We start from the raw sequence: 19874 nt of genomic DNA on the forward strand, positions 1-19874 counted from the left end.
TAATGCACTTTTCAGGGAGGAATTGTGTTCCCTGTCTTGCTCACTCCCATCCAATTTCCATAAAAGTGACTTCCGGTATCTTCTGAGCATTACTATCTCTTTGTTGTGTTCTGAAAACGTGCTTCCTGCTGTAACTTCTGCACTCCAAAAAGATATTTCCAGTGACTTACTGTGAAAGGCACAGACATTTCCCGTCAGGGCTCTAGGACCACAGAGAAATGTTTAGTGCCAGCAACAGCCGTTACCAGCCAGGCTACCTTGGAATGGTCACTTCACCTCTTTCATCTCAGGGTCCTCCACTAAGAAGAGGAGAACAATGCTTAGCTTTCCAATTCATTTAAGGATTAAAAAAGAAAACTCAGGAGAAACACTTAGCTTAGTGCCTGGAATGCTGTTGTGCAGACAGTAAACATGAGCAATTATTCTTATCATGATTAGTATATAATTATATACTATCTATGTGTTATATTTATTACAATAATTATATGGTTATGTAATGATAGTTGGGCTTCCCGGGTAGCAGTAGTGGTAAAGAACCCGCCTGCCAAGGCAGGTGTAAGAGATGAAGGTTTGATCCCTGGCTCAGGAAGATCCCCTGGAGGAGCTCATGGCAACCCACTCCAGTATTCTTGCCTGGAGAATCCCATGGACAGAGGAGCCTAGTGGGATAGAGCCCATAGTGTCACACAGAGTCAGACATGACCGAAGCGACTTAGCATGCTTTCATAATGATAGAGTATTATAATCTTGTTATTAACTGGATTCAAATCACTATCTTTATTCTGACACCTAACGCTGTCTTTTCTGAGTGTCATCCTTAAGATTCTAGGTTCCTGTGGCTTGCTCTCCTCCCTGTGAGCTGCAGATCTTCTCCTGGAGCTCTGGGGTGCTGGTGTGTACAATCACTGGTGTGCCTCCCATTCCTGCATCCCTACAAAGGGCATCTTCTGACCTTGGATGATGAGTGGTCTACCCACATCTCAGCTCTCTATGGTCGATAGGAAGGTGAAAATTCAACACAACGGAGTCATCATTCTAGGGTTTTCAGATGCCTTCATGTGATTTTGATTTATATAACTCTGTTCCAAGTGGCTGTAGGGCTCAAGTCATGTTGGAGTAGACAAGTGGGGTAATTTGAACGGAGGAACAAGGCCCGATGCTTAGGAGATAAAGGTACGAGCACATCTGTTGGGAGGAAAGAGAAAGGTCAAAGGCAGATGTGTCACTGAAAGCCCTAGAGATTAAGACCACTGGGTGGGGAGGAGTCTGGCTGATGCTCAGAGAAAGGGAGATGGATATGTGAAAGGAGCAAAACACAGGGCTCAGTCATATCACCAGGCTCGCAGTGGTGGGCTTCCCTGAGAATCTTGATATTCTCAGAGCTCACTTAAAAAATCACTACTTTTGCCATTGCATGTTACTACTTTTTTAAAATGGATATATTCCTGGTTTCTGGAACAGGGAATTGCTTTAACTAGAATATGTAAAAGAAAATTTCAACTAGAATGTTTTAAAATGTCAAAAAGACTCATTTCCAAAACTAAGGATTTATAGTGAAATAAAGCAGACTAAATTTTTCTGGGTAAGAATCATGTGTTTTGATTTACCTGGTCCTTCACTTTTCCAGGATGCAACAGCTCATGACTTCCCTGATCCCATGTTTTCCTTTAGTATATCCTAAGGCAAGCTGTGAAAGCGCTGCACTCAATATGCCAGCAAATTTGGAAAACTCAGCAGTGGCCACAGGACTGGAAAAGGTCAGTTTTTACTCCAATCTCAAAGAAACGCAATGCCAAAGAGTGCTCAAATTATCACACAATTGCACTCATCTCACACGCTAGTAAAGTAATGCTCAAAATTCTCCAAGCCAGGCTTCAGCAATACGTGAACTGTGAACTTCCAGATGTTCAAGCTGGATTTAGAAAAGGCAGAGGAACAGGAGATCAAATTGTCAACATCCACTGGATCATCGAAAAAGCAAGAGAGTTCCAGAAAAACATCTACTTCTGCTTTATTGACTAGGCCAAAGCCTTTGACTGTGTGGATCACAATAAACTGTGGAAAGTTCTGAAAGAGATGGGAATACCAGACCACCTGACCTGCCTCTTGAGAAACCTATATGCAAGCCAGGAAGCAACAGTTAGAACTGGACATGGAACAACAGACTGGTTCCAAATAGGAAAAGGAGTACATCAAGGCTGTATATTGTCACCCTGCTTATTTAAATTATAAGCAGAGTAAATCATGAGAAACGTTGGGCTGGAAGAAGCACAAGCTGGAATCAAGATTGCCGGGAGAAATATCAATAGCCTCAGATATGCAGATGACACCACCCTTATGGCAGAAAGTGAGGAGGAACTAAAAAGCCTCTTGATGAAAGTGAAAGAGGAGAGTGAAAAAGTTGGCTTAAAGCTCAACATACAGAAAATGAAGATCGTGGCATCTGGTCCCATCACTTCATGGCAAATAGATGGGGAAAGAGTGGAAAGAGTGTCAAACTTTATTTTTCTGGGCTCCAAAATCACTACAGATGGTGACTGCACCATGAAATTAAAAGACGCTTACTCCTTGGAAGGAAAGTTATGACCAACCTAAATAGCATGTTGAAAAGCAGAGACATCACTTTGCCAACAAAGGTTCATCTAGTCAAGGCTATGGTTTTTCCAGTGGTCATGTATGAATGTGAGAGTTGGACTGTCAAGAAAGCTGAGCACCGAAGAATTGATGCTTTTGAACTGTGGTGTTGGAGAAGGCTCTTGAGAGTCTTTTGGACTGCAAAGAGATCCAACCAGTCCATTCTAAAGGAGATCGGTCTTGGGATTTCTTTGGAAGGAATGATGCTAAAGCTGAAACTCCAGTACTTTGGCCACCTCATGTGAAGAGTTGACTCATTGGAAAAGACACTGATGTGAGATTGGGGGCAGGAGGCGAAGGGGACGACAGAGGATGAGATGGCTGGATGGCATCACTGACTCGATGGACATGAGTCTGAGTGAACTCTGGGAGTTGGTGATGGACACGGAGGCCTGGCATGCTGCTATTCATGGGGTGCAAAGTTGGACACGACTGAGTGACTGAACTGAACTAAACTGAACTGAAGGCAAGCATTGGTTTTCATGATGTATCCCTTATTCGATTAAAAGCTTCTAGAAATGATTTCTACATGTTATTCCAGGGTGTGGTCCCCAGGGGCCTGACACATAATAGAGAGCTGGTTGGGAAAAACAAAACAAAACCAAAAACCCTGAAGTCACACTGTGGAGTTTTGTTGTTGTTCAGTAGCTAAGTCATGTCGAACTCTGTGTGTCTCCTTGGACTGCAGCTCCTTGGACTAGGCTCCTCTGTCCTTTACAATCTCCTGAAGTTTGCTCAAATTCATGTCCGTTGAGTTGATGGTGCTATCTAACCATCTCATCCTTTGCCACCCCGTTCTCCTTTGCCTTCAATCTTTTCCAGCATCAGGGTCTTTTCCAGTGAATTGGCTCTTTGCATCAGGTGGCCAAAGTATTGGAGCTTCAGCTTCAGCATCAGTCCTTGCAATGAATATTTCAGGGCTGTTTTCCTTTATGGTTGACTGGTTTGATATCCTTGCAGTCCAAGGAAATCTCAAGAGTCTTCTCTAAGACCAGTGTGTAAAAGCATCAATTCTTCAGTGCTCAGCCTTTTTTATGGTCCAACTCTCTCATTCGTACATGACTACTACAAAAAGCACAGCTTTGACTGTACGGACCTTTGTCAGCAAAGTGTTATCTCTTCTTTCTAATATGCTGTCTAGGTTTGTCATAGCTCTCCTTCCAAGGAGCAAGCACCTTTTAATTTCACTACTGCAGTCACCACCTGCAATGATTTTGGAGCCCAAGAAAATAAAATCTATCACTGCCAATTCCAGCCATATTCACAAATATGCCACTTTCAGCCATACTCAGACTCAAAAGAGAGAACTAAGTTTCACTTCTTTTTTCTTTCTTTTTTTTTTTTTTTTCCGAATGTTAAGACTGTGAAGTTTAACAGTGATGATAATAAGTTGATTTGCACGTAAACAAATGCCTTGGTTTGGAGAGAGTTTGAAAGAGAAAGAGAGCTTTTTAGAGAACCTAAGAGCAGAAAGAATAAGACTTAGATTCAGATCAGGAGCCACCAAAGAACACACAGGCAGTTTGAAGACAAATCATCTGAACATCTAAACACTTTTCCAGCCTCTATATCTGTCCTTGCTTTTCTTGCCCTGGGATAACACTTCCTCCTCCACACCGCCCCCCACTACCCACCCCAAATCAACAGGTAGTACAAGTAATTGGGCATATCTGTATTATTCCACTACCTTGAACCTATGGAAGATACTGCTAATAGATCAAAACTCCCCCACCCCACTAAATCTGGCCTTAAGATTCTTCTCAGTACTACTTCTCAGGATAGCTTAAATACCAATACCGATTAATTGCAGTTGGTTTATGAGGTGAAGCATACTGTATTTGACCTCTTGGTGACTTTGTCCTAATTGGTGACTGGTTGAGTCAGACAGGATTAGGTGGCCTTGTGGAATATAATTTTGATGTGCTTATCGAGAGGCTTGTGGAACAGAATGTCTCTCCATATACATGGCAACACAAAGAATAGCAACAGTTGTGGACATGTTTTTAGAAAGCCAACAGAGTGGTCTCTCCAAATTCTGAGAATCGTATCTGGCATTTTGTTCCACTGGAAAAACAGTTTCACTCTTGATGCCCCACCCAGAATCCCTCAGATTCCTTTTCCTGGTTTTGTCTGTCATCCTCAAGCTCCCATTTTCACACTTGCCATGTTTAGAGATTTGCTCTTGGTCATTGCACTTTCACATATGGAAAGCCAGGGTGTTAGCGGAAGTCCCTCCACATGGCAAGAACACACACACGCACACACACACACACACACACACACACACACACACACACACACACGCCATCTGCAGCCAGTGGTGGAATGAGCTCTAAAGTGTACTTTCCTTCCTGCCCAGAACTCTTTTTGAGATCTGTCTACATCTGGGGCTTCAGCTAAAACTGTGCCTTTGCTTGCTTTTTTCCTCTTCTGCATCCTTTTCCATCCTGGACTGGTTCTCCTGAGTGATGGTCCTTCTTAAATGACCTGCCACTGAATCCTTGGTTCAGTGAACTTTTCACCCCAAAAGACAGTATGGAATATTTTCTTTGCCTTGAGCTTTCCAAAAAATTTAAATTCGTAATTTATGTTATGGATATCATTTTATTCAAAGCTATTTTGGTTGCAAAATATCTATTAAAAATGGATTTAAGCTAACTCAAGTGAAGAGAAGCAGTTGTGTAGTTATAGGATCTCATAGGTATTTGTTGTTAAAACATGTAATATTAGCCTGGAATTCCAGGGACATAAAGTGGCAGATACTTTCTATGTCTGGGCTACATGACTTCTCCAATCACTGCCTCTCTTGGTGGATCCAGTTATTCTTTTTCTTTATTTGCAAATTACTTTGGCTTATTTTTCTAAAACATGGCTAAATCCAGGTGTCTCCATGCCTCTCTCTCTGCTCCATCACCAAGTCCCCCTGCCTGCTTTGTTTCTTGTTTTAAATTTTCAAGACACGAAAAGTCTGATAAAGTTAGATCCTATATGTAATCAGACCGCCCATGGCAGTGGATTCATTCGATCCCATTCCAGGAAGCGAACAGAGAGACAGAGATTCACACAGAGTACCTTTTTGATACATGAATCGACAGTTCTGAGGGACAGGAGACAGCAGTGTTGGGCAGAGGGGAGCATGCAGTCACAGTCAAAGCCTCAGCCACACTTCCAGGAGCCCTAGACATGAGATGCCTTTCTCAGCTGTCCTGACTTAGGACCTGGGGTCCGAGGATTTACTACCCTGAATCTCGGGTATGCAGGACAAGGAGGGGCACTCTTGGGCAGGGCTGACCAGCTCCCAACAACCACAGGGCAGGGACCCAGCTGAGCTTTAGTCCTGAGGGGATGGATCTTCTGTATCCTCACAGCACCTTCAAAGCAGATCCAAATGAGATGCCCCTCCAATGGCCTGGCCGGAGTTGGGGGGACCCCTGGCATCTGCCCATCATCTCTCAATAAGTTATGCATCATGGTCACCAATGATGGAGACTGGAGGGGCCTCCAAGAAGTTCAGTGTCAGTGAGATCTCTCTGAGTGTGGAGGGAAAGAAATTACAGCCAATAAAATTCATGAGTGACTGGTGGAAATGCAGAAAACAGTTTAAGAACGACAAATAATTTTCCTAAGATACTTTAGGTGTCATTAAGTGTAAACCACCAGTAAGGTATGACTGCTGTTCTCCACGTTTAGAGGGGCAGAAGGACTAGTCAGGCACAGCTTCTACACTAACTACCCTATAATTGCAAACTTGAGTTAAATCCACATTAAGTTAAAGCGTGCTTTACTGATCTGAGATAAAATGGATCTTTAATTTAAAATAGTCCTTTTGTGTTTGCCCTTAAAACAAACAACTGCATATGTTTGCCCCTCTGAAAATGTAAAGTTTGGTTTAAAGTACAGTATAATTCCCTTCACCGCCTCCGTGAGATGGCCCTTAAAGCGGTAAGGGCGGTGTTCCTTCCACACAAATGCCGCGAACAAGCCTCGCTGCATAAATATTTTGCTCTGTGGCACCAGCATTGACATGTCGCTGCTATAAAAACAACACTCCATCATGGGACCAGCGTTTGGAAACTGTCTTCAATGTGGTAGCTGAGGTTTAAGTGAATGTAAACACAAAAGGATTCCCCTGATGATGCACGGGAAGGTATACTTTCCCTGTCTTTGCCTCCTTTGCTCTCCTTCCTCAGGAAGAAAAAAAAGAGAGGCAAGGATGTGAGATAAGGAGCACGTGCCTGACATAGGTGTTTCAGGTCCCCTGGGAGCTGCGCCCCGCTGCCTCCCCCCACCAACTCTACTGCATCCTGCAGGGTTCTTACTTGCAAACCATGAAATCCTTTTTGACTAGTGTAAAGCAGAAAAGAATCAAAGGATATTAGGTTGTTCACAGACCCTTTTCAAGGGCCTAAATCCATATGCTTATCTTCTTTACTTGTCTCACTGTCATCATTTCCTTTGTAGGTAGCCTCTGGTGAATGTTACCAATTTTATAAAAGTATATTTGAATTATTAATGATTATAGTTATTTTAATTGTATTTGTATTTGTGCTGTTAGAGCAATTGTTGCATGTAAACTGCAAGGCAGTAAAGTATTTACAGTAGCTCCTCTTGCCAATATGATGTTTGTTTATTCAAGGCAGTTTTTCAATGAAAAGCACTTTGATAATTGCTGCCTTAAACCAAAGATGTAATGCACCAATTGTTGTGAGTTTAGTGGATTAATTTCAAATGAAATATCTTAAACATATTCTATTGTTATATTTTCTGTTTTCAACTAACATTGTTTTAATTTTTTGCTTTATAAAATTAGGCATTGAAATGAAAAAAAAATACAATTCTGTCTAATTCAATCATGAATGGTCAATTTTCCCCTTCCTTTTATATTTCTTTTCTTCATTTTATATTTCCTTTCTCCCTCCTCCTCCCTTCTTCCCTCCCTTCATCTCCTTCCTTCCTTTTTCCTTTCCTTACTTTACTCAGTCAGCCCTTCAGCAAAGATTTCTTGGTTACCTACTATGTACCAGGCTAAAATCTATGCCAGGAAATGCATAATCAAATACCTCCTTGTTACAGATATAAAGGGCCTTCTATTCTATTGGAAGAGTTATCCCTTTGTAATGTAATATTCACCATAGTTATTTTTTATAGTGAATGTGTGTTACTTACCTGCCCAGAAACAATCCCTCTTTCTTTATGGTAAGAGTGCCTTGAATTTATCTTTGGAGACATTCCTTCCTCATCTACTTTTTAGGGTTTGGTTGGGAGTGATATCAGTCACACATTCAAGGATGGACCCCACTTATCCTATCAATGTTTGCCCAGCAACAGTAATCAGCATGGAACCAAACTGGGGATGCAATTAACATAGGACTTAGTGATGGACCCTGGTGATACTGCTTACACACAGAATGAAGCCAAAGCTTTGCCTGGAGCCACAGCCATAAGTGGCTTACCCCTTGGGTTCCCTCTGTCACAGTGACCAGTGGCACTAGAGAATCCCGCATCTCCATTTGCATACTCCATCAGCAAGGTGCATCTGAAGGATGATGCCAGACAACCCAGTGTATATGAAACAATCCAGTGTACATGAAAGAGAGAGAAATGTTTGTAGCTTCAGGCCAGTGAGATTTGGGGATTGCTTATAACTGCATCTTAACCTAGACTATCCAGGTGGATACAGGTAGGAAGTAGAGCTTGATGAGATTACAGAGGAACAGGCATCAAAAGCTTATTCAAGAAGGCATTTTCTAATTAATGGCTGCCTTAAAGAATAGAAAAACATAGTTTTCTAGGTATGTTTGCCAGTGATGTTAACATTCAAAACCTCACATTTTACACTCGCGTATTGACATAGAATGTTTTCTTCCTTTCTTTCTTTCTTTCTTCCTTTTCTTCCTTTCTTCCTTCCTTTCTTTCTTTTTGTAGCCACTTAGTTCTGATTTAGCTTGTCTAACTTAGCACTTTAAAAAATCCTTTTCATTTTGAAATAATTACACATGCATGGGAAGTAGCAAAAAATAGGAGAGACAGATGCCATACACATTTCTCCCAGGGTCTCCCAATGGTTACATCATATATAATTAGAGTTTGTTATAAACTCAAAAAACTGGCATTGACACCATGTGTGTGTTTAGTTGGATGTCACTATATTACATGTGGAGATCCACCTGACTACTACTCCACCACCTCCAGCCCTCTCTCGTGTGGCCCTTTCATGATCGCCCCACCATCTCCCCTCCATCATTGCCCTGCTCCTGGCAACAACTAATCTGTTCTCCATCAGTATGATTCTGACATGTGGAGTATAGTATTTTCGAGTGCATTCTCTGTATAGCTTTTGCTTTATTGTGGTAAAAGTCACATAATATAAACTGTACTATTTTAACCACATTTAACTGTATAGCTCAGTGGCACTAAGTATATTCACATTGTCGTGCAACTCTCATCGTCATCCATCTCCCAATTTTTTTACCTTCCTAAACTGAAACTCTGTCCCCATTAAACACTAACTACCCATCTCTCCCTTGTGGCTCAGCTGGTAAAGAACTCATCTGCAATGCGGGAGACCTGGGTTTGATCCCAGGGTTGGGGAGATCCCCTGGAGAAGGGAACAGCTATCCACTCCAGTATTCTGGCCTAGAGATTTCCATGGACTGCATAGTCCGTAGTGTCGCAAAGAGTCGGACATGACTGAGAGACTTCACTTTCATTTCACCCATCTCCTCATCCTACCCCTCCCCACACCACACCCCTGGCATCAACCAATGTACATCTACCAATGTACTATCAATGACTCTGTGAATTCAACTATTCAGGTACCTTATATAAGCGGAATCAAACAGTATTTGTTTGTACCTAATGTATATTGGAATGCATTTTATGGCTAACTTACTATATGACCTACAAACAGATTGTATCTTCTTCTTCTTCTTCTTTTTTTTTTTTTGTTAGTGGTTACACAAAACTTTTTTCCCTCTAGGTTACTAGGTTATTATATATATATATATATATATATATATATATATATATATATATATGTAACTTGTCACAGTCTTTTAGTATCAATATTGTCCAGTTCAAGTGAAAGGTAGAAAGCTACTTGTCTTCATAGCCCTTTACTTTATAATTGCCTTAAGTATTCCTTCTATGTACACTGAGATCACATTAAGCAGTGTTATATGTTTGGCTTCAGCCATTAAACATAATACAATTTAGAAAACTCAAGAGAGTGACATAGTTTCACTCCTTCTGTTGCTCTTTCCTATTTCCTGGTATTCCAAGATTCCTTCTTTCATCATTTTTGCTGGTTAGAGAATTTCCTTTTGGCATTCTTTTAGGATAGGTCTGATGACTACCCTAATGTTGTTGATGACTTTAGTTTTAGTTCTTAGTTTTCCTTCATCTGAGAATCTCTTGATTTATCCTTTCTCTTTGAAGGACATTCTCACTGGATATAGAATTCTTATGGGCAATTCTTCTCTCTCAGTGCTTGTTTCCTGCTGGTTTCATTCTTTCACATTCAGAAATCTGCTATCCTTCAGATTGTTTTTTTTCCCTATGGGTTAAAGAGTGACTTCTTTCTAGTTTTAATATATTTTTTTGTCTTTAGTTTTCAGAAGTTTGCCTATGATACATGATACAATTTGGCATGAATTTCTTTGGGCTTACCATGTTTAGTGTTTGTTCAGCTTCTTGAATCTGTAAGCTTATGTCTTTTGTTAGACTTGGGAAATTTTCAGCCACTTTTTACTTAACTACTTTTTCAACCCTGTCTTCTTTCTTCTTTGCTCCAGTTACTCAGTTGACATAAAAGTTAGAATTTTTGCTATAGTCTCCCATGCCATTTTCTTTCTTTTTAGTTGATTTGATCTGTTTCTCAGACTGGGTAATTTCTGTTGTTCTAATGAGGGATTTTATTTCAGATTTTTGTAAATTTCAATTTAAAATTTCAATTTGGTTTTTCCTTATACCTTCTACTTCTTTGTTAAAACTTGCTGTTGTTTTTTTTTTTTTGGTTTTAATTGGTTTCAAGCATGTTCATAATTGGTTCTGGAAGTGTTTTTATGATGGCTGTTGGGAATCCTTGCCAGATTATTCTAACACCCATGTCATCTGAGTGTTACTGTCTATCGATTATCTTACTTCATTCAAGTGGAAATCTTCTTGGTTCTTCGTAAGATGAGTGACTTTTGATTGCAATCTGGACAATTTTAGTATAATGTTTTGGGAGTCTGGGTCTTATTTAAATCATGTGTTTTAGCAAACCTCTCATAACACCCCTTTAGCAAAGAAGAGAGTGCTGCTTGTTGACTGCATATGGGAGGTCTTCTACTTGCTTCCACTCACACTGGGGGCTCCTTCCACTGGGAGCTCCTTCTTGCTGGGAGGAGGTGGGCAATCAAGTTTCCCAGGAGGCTCCATTTGTAATGTCCTTGCTGGGAGGGAGGAGGCACCTAATGACTACCTTTACCTGATCCACTTACCCTGTGGAGGGAGGTTCCATCACCACTGGGTTGTTGTTGAGGTCCATTATTGCTGGTGGGTGGGAGCCCAGACTCCCTGCTTCTCAAACACAAGGAGGGGGGTGTCTTTTTAGAGTTTGCTGAGGGTGGAGTCTATGCTCTCCATGTGGACTGTGATGACAGGGATGGTGGTGGGCCAGTTTTTCCTCTGGTTTTGGCTGGAGCAGAGTGATTATGCTCTAGAAGTTCTCCGTCTCTCTGGGATGTCCCTTTCCTACTCCTTTGGTGAGAGAGCAGGCTTCTCTGTTCTGTCCCTGTTGGCCTTACTTTACGTTGTCTGCTTCTCCAGTATCTTATGGACCCTGTCTGAGGGATTCTAGACTAAAAGGGGACCCAGGGCACTCACAACTGTGTCACTCCTAGGACGCTGAGGTCCTGGTCTACTTCACCTTTTTCTCTACATCTTGAGGAGTACTTACATGTTGTTTATACATAATATTCAGGGTTGTTATGTCTTCTTACTGAGAGGAATAGAGAAGTTACATGTACTCTATCTTTTCAGAAGTCCAGATTTTTTTCAATAAAAGTGAACTATTGAATCATGATTATTTTCACATTTATTTTTACCTTATGACAATTACTACTAAAGTTTGCATAGTTATCTAATATAGTTGTCATTTGCAGAATCAATATAGATCATTCAAAGACATCAATGGTCTCACTGCTTTATAATATTAATTTAATGTATTTGCCTGAAAACAACCAATGGTCTCATAGGACACATTCCTATTTGTGGTAATGTTTGACTCTATTTCAAGTTCTCCAACACTCTCCTACGAGTTATTTAAAAGGAGCAAATCTCCTCATGAGCTCACAGTGAGCTGACAATCTAGAAAATAGTCCTCGTTTTTCATGCAGAGTCCTATCCAGAATTCTCTTTTATACAGTGTAGCTCATTTTGAGAAGCAATACTTATGATCTGTTGCAACTCTTTGAATGCACAGACCTCTTGTTCTTCTTATTCTTCCTCATTGTGCTAATTTTCATGTCCTAATTTTGTCTAACTTTGCCTTACAAATAGAGCATATAAAATGCAGTCTTTCAAAAATTAAGCTGTAACTGTGCCAAGAGTAAGTTGGCACTGTTAGGAAGGCATGATGTTAGCACTTGGACAGCTCAGATCGTGAAATGGAGAATTATTTAAGGAACAAATGGAAAAATTTGTAAGAGCATTAACCTGTCTTTGGAGAAATTGGCCTAATGCTTCATTTTTCAACCATTGTTTCTCGTATTCATAGAAGCCTTCGTGGAACACGTTTATAGGTTTGCATTTTATTTTATTTTTACTACCAGAGTGGAGTCGTCTTCGAGGTAATTGAAACTTTTAATTGTCTAGCAATCTGAACCTGTTTCCTTCTATTAATGGTCCAGTAAGCTCTTTAACAGAGACTAAGTTCCCAGAAGGTCTCCTGATAAATTGTACATTATATGTGGTGGGGGGTGAGGAAGGTGGGAACAAGTCCAACCATTTGTATCCTGAAAAGTATTTTTAAAAATTGTGTTTTCTTGTTACAGGATTCCATTAATGGGTGGTTGCCAATTCTTTAATGAATTAATATAAAGTCCTAGCTATATATTACCTTTTCACCAAATAGCCATGCCCAGATATGAGCAAAGTGTTGTATTCTACACTGTGGGGTAGGAGCACAGACATAGAGAAATGGTCCAGATCCTACATGGCCCTCAAGAAAACAAGAGGCAAGACACACAGTCATGACCATAATGGTAACAGGACATTAAAAAAAATGTCAAATTGTAAAAGCCCAGTGTTGGAAGCCTGCTGGGTGAAACAGTGAGGCAAGATTGCCCAGAGGAAACTGAGCTCTATAGCATGTGAGGTCATGGTGGAGGGACCTGAGTGATGCTAAGGAGGTGATGCCACATAGAGCACGTAATGGTCCAAACACAAAGCCAGGAAGGACTGACAGTCCTGCTGGGTGGAGGAAACCAGGAAGGAGCACTTTGAGAAGAGGAGCTTTGCACAGGGAAGAAGGAGGTGAATAGTGACTTGGAGTGGGAGTTCACACTTTGACAGTTTTGGGAAATTGGTGGAAAAATTTCTCTGTTGTCCTGAGACCACAAGGATGCTTGGCAAGTTCAGATACAAGGCAGATATGTGATCAAAGTGCTATTCTAGGAGGTCACATTCTGCAGTGGTGTTATTCTATATGTTGGAAAGCGGAAAGACAAGAGGCAGAGTGCCAATGCAAGGTTAAGATGAAAAATCAATTTCCAACCCATCAAATCCGGTGATCACAATGGAAATAAAGAGGAAACAATTATTATGAAGGAAATGGTAACAACTTGGTTTCTGACTGAGTGCAGCACAGTCACTAGGAGTCAGGAATCAGCAGCAAAAACTCTGAGCCTCGTTGTAGCCATTTTTGGAAACCACTCTGTAAATCACTTAAATTGTTTGATGAAAAACGGAAATTATATTTTTAGAACATTTATCCAAGAAATCATTAGACAAAGCTGGTGGAGGTGAAGGAATTCCAGTTGAGCTATTTCTAATTCTGGAAGATGATGCTGTGAAAGTGCTGCACTCAATATGCCAGCAAATTTGGAAAACTCAGCAGTGGCCACAGGACTGGAAAAGGTCAGTTTTCATTCCAATCCCAAAGAAAGGCAATGCCAAAGAATGCTCAAACTACCACATAATTGTACTCATCTCACACGCTAGTAAAGTAATGCTCAAAATTCTCCAAGCCAGGCTTCAGCAATACATGAACTGTGAACTTCCTGATGTTCAAGCTGGTTTTAGAAAAGGCAGAGGAACCAGAGATCAAATTGCCAACATCCACTGGATCATGGAAAAAGTAAGAGCATTCCAGAAAAAAACATCTATTTCTGCTTTATTGACTATGCCAAAGCCTTTGACTGTGTGGATGACAAGAAACTGTGGGAAATTCTGAAAGAGATGGCAATACCAGACCGCCTGACCTGCCTCTTGAGAAACCTATATGCAAGTCAGGAAGAAACAGTTAGAACTGGACATGGAACAACAGGCTGGTTCCAAATAGGAAAAGGAGTACGTCAAGGCTGTATATTGTCACTCTGCTTCTTTAACTTATATGCAGAGTACATCATGAGAAATGCTGGTCTGGAAGAAGCACAAGCTGGGATCAAGATTTCCAGGAGAAATATCAATAACCTCAGATATGCAGATGACACCACCCTTATGGCAGAAAGTGAAGAGGAACTAAAAAGCCTCTTGATGAAAGTGGAAGAGGAGAGTGAAAAAGTTGGCTTAAAGCTCAACATTCAGAAAATGAAGATCATGGCATCTGGTCCCATCACTTCAAGGGAAATAGATGGGGAAAGAGTAGAAACAGTGTCAGACTTTATTTTTTTGAGCTCCAAAATCACTGCAGATGGTGACTGCAGCCATGAAATCAAAAGACGCTTACTCCTTGGAAGGAAAGTTATGACCAACCTAGATAGCACATTCAAAAGCAGAGACATTACTTTGCCAACAAAAGTCCATCTAGTCAAGGCTATGGTTTTTCCAGTAGTCATGTATGGATGTGAGAGTTGGACTATGAAGAAAGCTGAGTGCTAAATTATTGATGCTTTTGAACTGTGGTGTTGGAGAAGACTCTTGAGAGTCCCTTGGACTGCAAGGTGATCCAACCAGTCCATTCTGAAGGAGATCAGTCCTGGGTGTTCATTGGAAGGACTGATGCTAAAGCTGAAACTTCAATACTTTCGCCACCTCACGCGAAGAGTTGACTCATTGGAAAACACTGATGCTGGGAGGGATTGGGGGCAGGAGGAGAAGGGGACGACAGAAGATAAGATGGCTGGATGGCATCACCGACTCGATGGACATGAGTTTGGGTGAACTCTGGGAGTTGGCGATGGACAGGGAGGTCTGGCATGCTGCAATTCATGGGGTCACAAAGAGTTGGACATGACTGAGCCACTGAACTGAACTGAACTGATCCAAGAAATTCTAAAAAAAAAGTCCAGAAATAATAAGGTGGTTATAAGGGACAATAGAGAAGATATGGACTCAGCCTAAATGTCCAACAACAGATGAATGGATAAAGAAGATGGGTCCATATATACAATGGTATATTACTCAGCCATTGAAAAATGTTGAAACAATCCCGTTTTCAGCAACATGCATGGACTTGGAGATTACCATATTAAGTGAAGCAAAGTCTATAGAGAAATACAAATATCGTATGATATTATATGTGAATCTAAATATGACACAAATGAATTTATCTATGAAACAGTAATAGACTCACAGACATAGAGAACAGACTTGTGATTGCCAAGGGGGAGGGGAGCAGGGGAGGGACAGATTGGGAGTTTGGAATTAGCAGATGCATATTATTTTATGTAGGATGGATAAACAAGTTTCTGCTGTGCAGCATAGGGAACTGTATTCAATATCCTGTGATAAATCGTTATGGAAAAGAATAATAAAAAGAATGTATACATATACATATACATATAACTGAATCACTTTGCTATTCAGTAGAAATTCACACAACATTGTAAATCAGCTATACTTCAATAAAATCTTTAAAAAGATAGAGAGATAGAGATGGTGGAGGTGAGTATGTTTGTTGGTCAACAAAGCAGAAAGGAGGAAATTGTTCACAGGATCAGTTGGAGATACTGAATAGCATGATGGGGTGAGGAAGAAAAATTCAAGAAATGCAGTATTGCTTTCCTAGTATAGGTCAAATGGATAGGATGGACAGTGGAGATGGCCAATGGAGATAAACACTTTAATGTCTTTCCCTCCGAGTCAGGCGAAAATGATGAGAAGATGGAGACACATCTTGAGAGGCAGCTTGTGTCAAGGTCAGTGTCACAGAAGTGGAGCTGTATTCACTGTCTTTCCTGCTACTTCTGTGACTTTAGGCAAAACACTTACCTATCTACTTCTGCTCTATTGACTATGCTAAAGTCTTTAACTGTGTGGATCACAACCAACTGTGGAAAATTCTTAAAGAAATAGGAGTACCAGACCACCTGACCTGCCTCCTGAGAAATCTGTATGAAGGTCAAGAAGCAACAGTTAGAACAGAACATGGAACAACGAACTGGTTCAAAATTGGGAAAGGAGTACATCAAGGCTGTAAATTGTCACCCTGCTTCTTTAACTTATATGCAGAGTACATCATGTGAGATGCTAGGTTGGATGAAGCACAAACTGGAATCAAGATTACCGGGAGAAATATCAATAACCTCAGATATGCAGATGACACCACCCTTATGGCAGAAAGCGAAGAGGAACTAAAAAGCCTCTTGATGAAGGTGAAAGAGGAGAGTGAAGAAGTCGGCTTAAAGCTCAACATTCAGAAAATGAAGATCATGGCATCCAGTCCCAACACTTCATGGCAAATAGATGGGGAAACAATGGCAACAGTGAGAGATTTTATTTATTTGTCTCCAAAATCACTGCAGATAGTGACTGCAACTGTGAAATGAAAAGACTCTTCCTCCTTGGAAGAAAAGTTATGACAAACTTAGACAACATTTAGAAAGCAGAGACATTACTTTGCCAACAAAGGTCCATCTAGTCAAAGCTACGGTTTTTCCAGTAGTCCTGTAGGGATGTAAGAGTTGGGCTATAAAGAAGGCTGAACACCGAAGAACTGATGCTTTGGAACATTGGTGTTGGGGAAGACTCTTGAGAGTCCCTTGGACTGAAAGGAGATCAAACCAGTCCTAAAAGAAATCAAAGGAACATTCATTGGAAGGACTGATGCTCAAGCTGAAACTCCAGTACTTTGGCCACCTGATGCGAGGAACTGACTCTGATGCTGGGAAAGATTGAAGGCAGGAGGAGAAGGGGATGACAGAGGATGAGATGGTTGGATAGCATCACTGACTCCATGGACATGGGTTTGAGCAAGCTTCAGGCGTTGGTGAAGGACAGGGAAGCCTGGCATGCTGCAGTCCCTGGGGTTGCAAAGAGTTGGACACAACTAAGTGACTAAAAAACGACTTACCTTTCTACCTGTCAGAGTTCCCTAGATCTGTAGTTCCTAATGATACTTATGTGGGAAGGATACTATAAGGAATAAATAAGTTGCACAAAGCATTAGCATGATATCTGGCACATTGCAATCCACTAAATGATATGATTGCTGTGGTATTTTTCTTCCACATATTTCTTTTTGGGGTGAAGAAAGGCTCATGAAATTCACTGCTTGAAATAGTAGGGAGACAGTTTAGCTATTTCAGGCAACCTATTTTTCTTTAGCCTCAAGGCTTTTCTGAGAAGTAAATCCACCCAGAAAATATTCGCATTTTAATAAGGACCTTCAAACCTCAAGAGAGAGGATGGTAGAGAAAAGGAGATTTTGCCTCCTCAAATAGCATGCAGCAAATGGACTTAGGCTTGCCTTTGTGTAAATCGAACATGTTCGGTACCATGCTTGTAGTAGCATCTCAAAAAACCTTGTAGTCAGTCTAAACTAGTCAAAATAATATGTTTAGCTTGAAATAATTTCTAAATTCCCTTAAAGTCATTACAATATGAGGATTAACTCCTGTGAGGTCAGGCCACTGAGCAGACCCCTGTAACCTTCCTTGTAACCCCTGATTTCTGTTTCTTAGAAGCCTGGACCTATCAATGCATCTGGGACATGGTGATAAATTCTATGGAGGATTAAGTCAGAAAATGATTTATAAATTTGGTTGGTACATTCTTGGTTTTAAATTAGCAGTATAGTCAAAGCAATGGTTTTTCCAGTAGTCATGTACGGATGTGAGAGTTGGACCATAAAGAAGGCTGAGCATTGAAGAACTGATGCTTTCGAATTGTGGTGCTGGAGAAAAATCTTGAGAGTCTCTTGGACAGCAAGGAGATCAAACCAGTCAATCCTAAAGGAAATCAACCCTGAATATTCATTGGAAGGACTGATGCTGAAGCTAAAGCTTCAATAGTTTGACCATCTGATGTGAAGAGCTGACTCATTGGAAAAGACCCTGATGCTAGGAAAGATTGAAAGTAGAAGAAGAAGGCAACAGAGGAGGAGATGGTTGGATGGCATCACCAACTCAGTGGACATGAATTTAAGCAAACTTGGGGAGATAGTGAAGGACAGGGAGGCCTGGTGTACTGCAATCCATGGGGTTGCAAAGAGTCAGACATGAGTAAGTGACTGAAAAACAACAAAAAAATCCACACCAAAGACTATTTGTGAGAAGGAAACATTGGCCCAAACTGCTAAATATGTTTTGAGCCCAAGTTCTTTTTCCAGTGTTGCTTAATTCCCATAAATGCATATTTACATTTTAATCATATATGTATTTGTGCTGAGATCGCAGTTAACAGCAGCAGACATCCATTTTATACTTTGAGACTTCAGAAGGTTTTTCAGGTGTGTAAAATAAAGATTTTGGACTTGTTTTAAAAAATAAAAAGAAATTAAGTGAAAGCTGAGTTCTCTTAGGTTTCAAACAACATGATTCTGTATGTGTCACTACTTACAGCATGTTTGCTGAAGACAGTTATTTAAAAATCTCAATGAACATCGCAAAAATTTTGCTGGATATTGAATCAGAATTGAGAAATTGAATGGTATATTTTTGGGTTAAGTGTAGGAATAGGAAATTCTGTGAAATAATATGTTGCAAGAATACAGATCAATTGACTTCTCTGCATCTTAGGGCAGTGTTCTGCAATTGAGACACATGAGAGCAGAAAGGCTTTGGCAGAATCATTGCCATGATCCATGTAGTGATGATGCCCTGGATGGGTGAGCTCACGTCTGGAGGTGAACTCCCCCGTCATGATGTCATGATGGCTATTCTGAATCTGCAAACGCAGCAGGTTTCACCTGAAACATGGACACGTTTCATCTCTCAGTGATAACAGTTTAGTTACGGCAGACACAAGATTGGTGTTTTGCACAGCAACACTTCATATCCTGCTTCCACAAGCAAAAGGCCAAGTATAGCTTTTTTTTTTTTTTTTTTTAATTGGATTGGCATTGTCCTCTTTTTCTATATGGGCTTCTCTGGTGGCTCAGACAGTAAAGAATCTGTCTGCAATGTGGGAGACCTGGGTTCAATCCCTGGGTTGGGAAGATCCTCTGGAGAAGGTAATGGCTACCCAGTCCAGTACCCTTGCCTGGAGAATTCCATGGACAGAAGAGCTTGGTGGGCTACACAGTCCATGGAGTCTCAAAGAATCAGACACGACTAAGTGACTAACACTTCTTTTTTATACAATGTTATTTTTGAAGAATATTTTAATATTAAAGTTTTGTTTTTAATAAACAACTAATTTGCTCTTTTCTAAAAAGAATGTTCACTATAAAAATGAAGATATTTTATATGCACTCTAAATTTTGACCCTTGTCTTAACCATCTCTCTGATGGTTTCTTAATCTTGTCAAAACTATAACTCTGTCTATCCATTTCATGATTTCAAATAAATAAGCCTGATATTTTCTCACTAAACTGCTCTTTTTTTGGTGAACATTTTTGGAAACTACATTAAATGTTGCTGCCAGGGTACTACTACCAGCAAATATATTCATTTGCTAGATGTTTTAGATTGAGTGATATTAGAGGTCTGGTCCTTGGCAATAAAGATGGACATGCAGGACATTTACAGAGGAGAGTTCTTGGGTTCACATTCTAAGGGTGAGAGCAGGAAGCAGGACTGAGCAGAGGGAGATCCCCACCCACCCTGGGGGAAGCCTTGAAATGGAGATGAGTCTTCAGAGCAGACACATGAAG

This window comes from Bos taurus, chromosome 17 (genome assembly GCF_002263795.3).
Source record: "Bos taurus isolate L1 Dominette 01449 registration number 42190680 breed Hereford chromosome 17, ARS-UCD2.0, whole genome shotgun sequence".
NCBI classification, from domain to species: Eukaryota; Metazoa; Chordata; class Mammalia; order Artiodactyla; family Bovidae; genus Bos; species Bos taurus.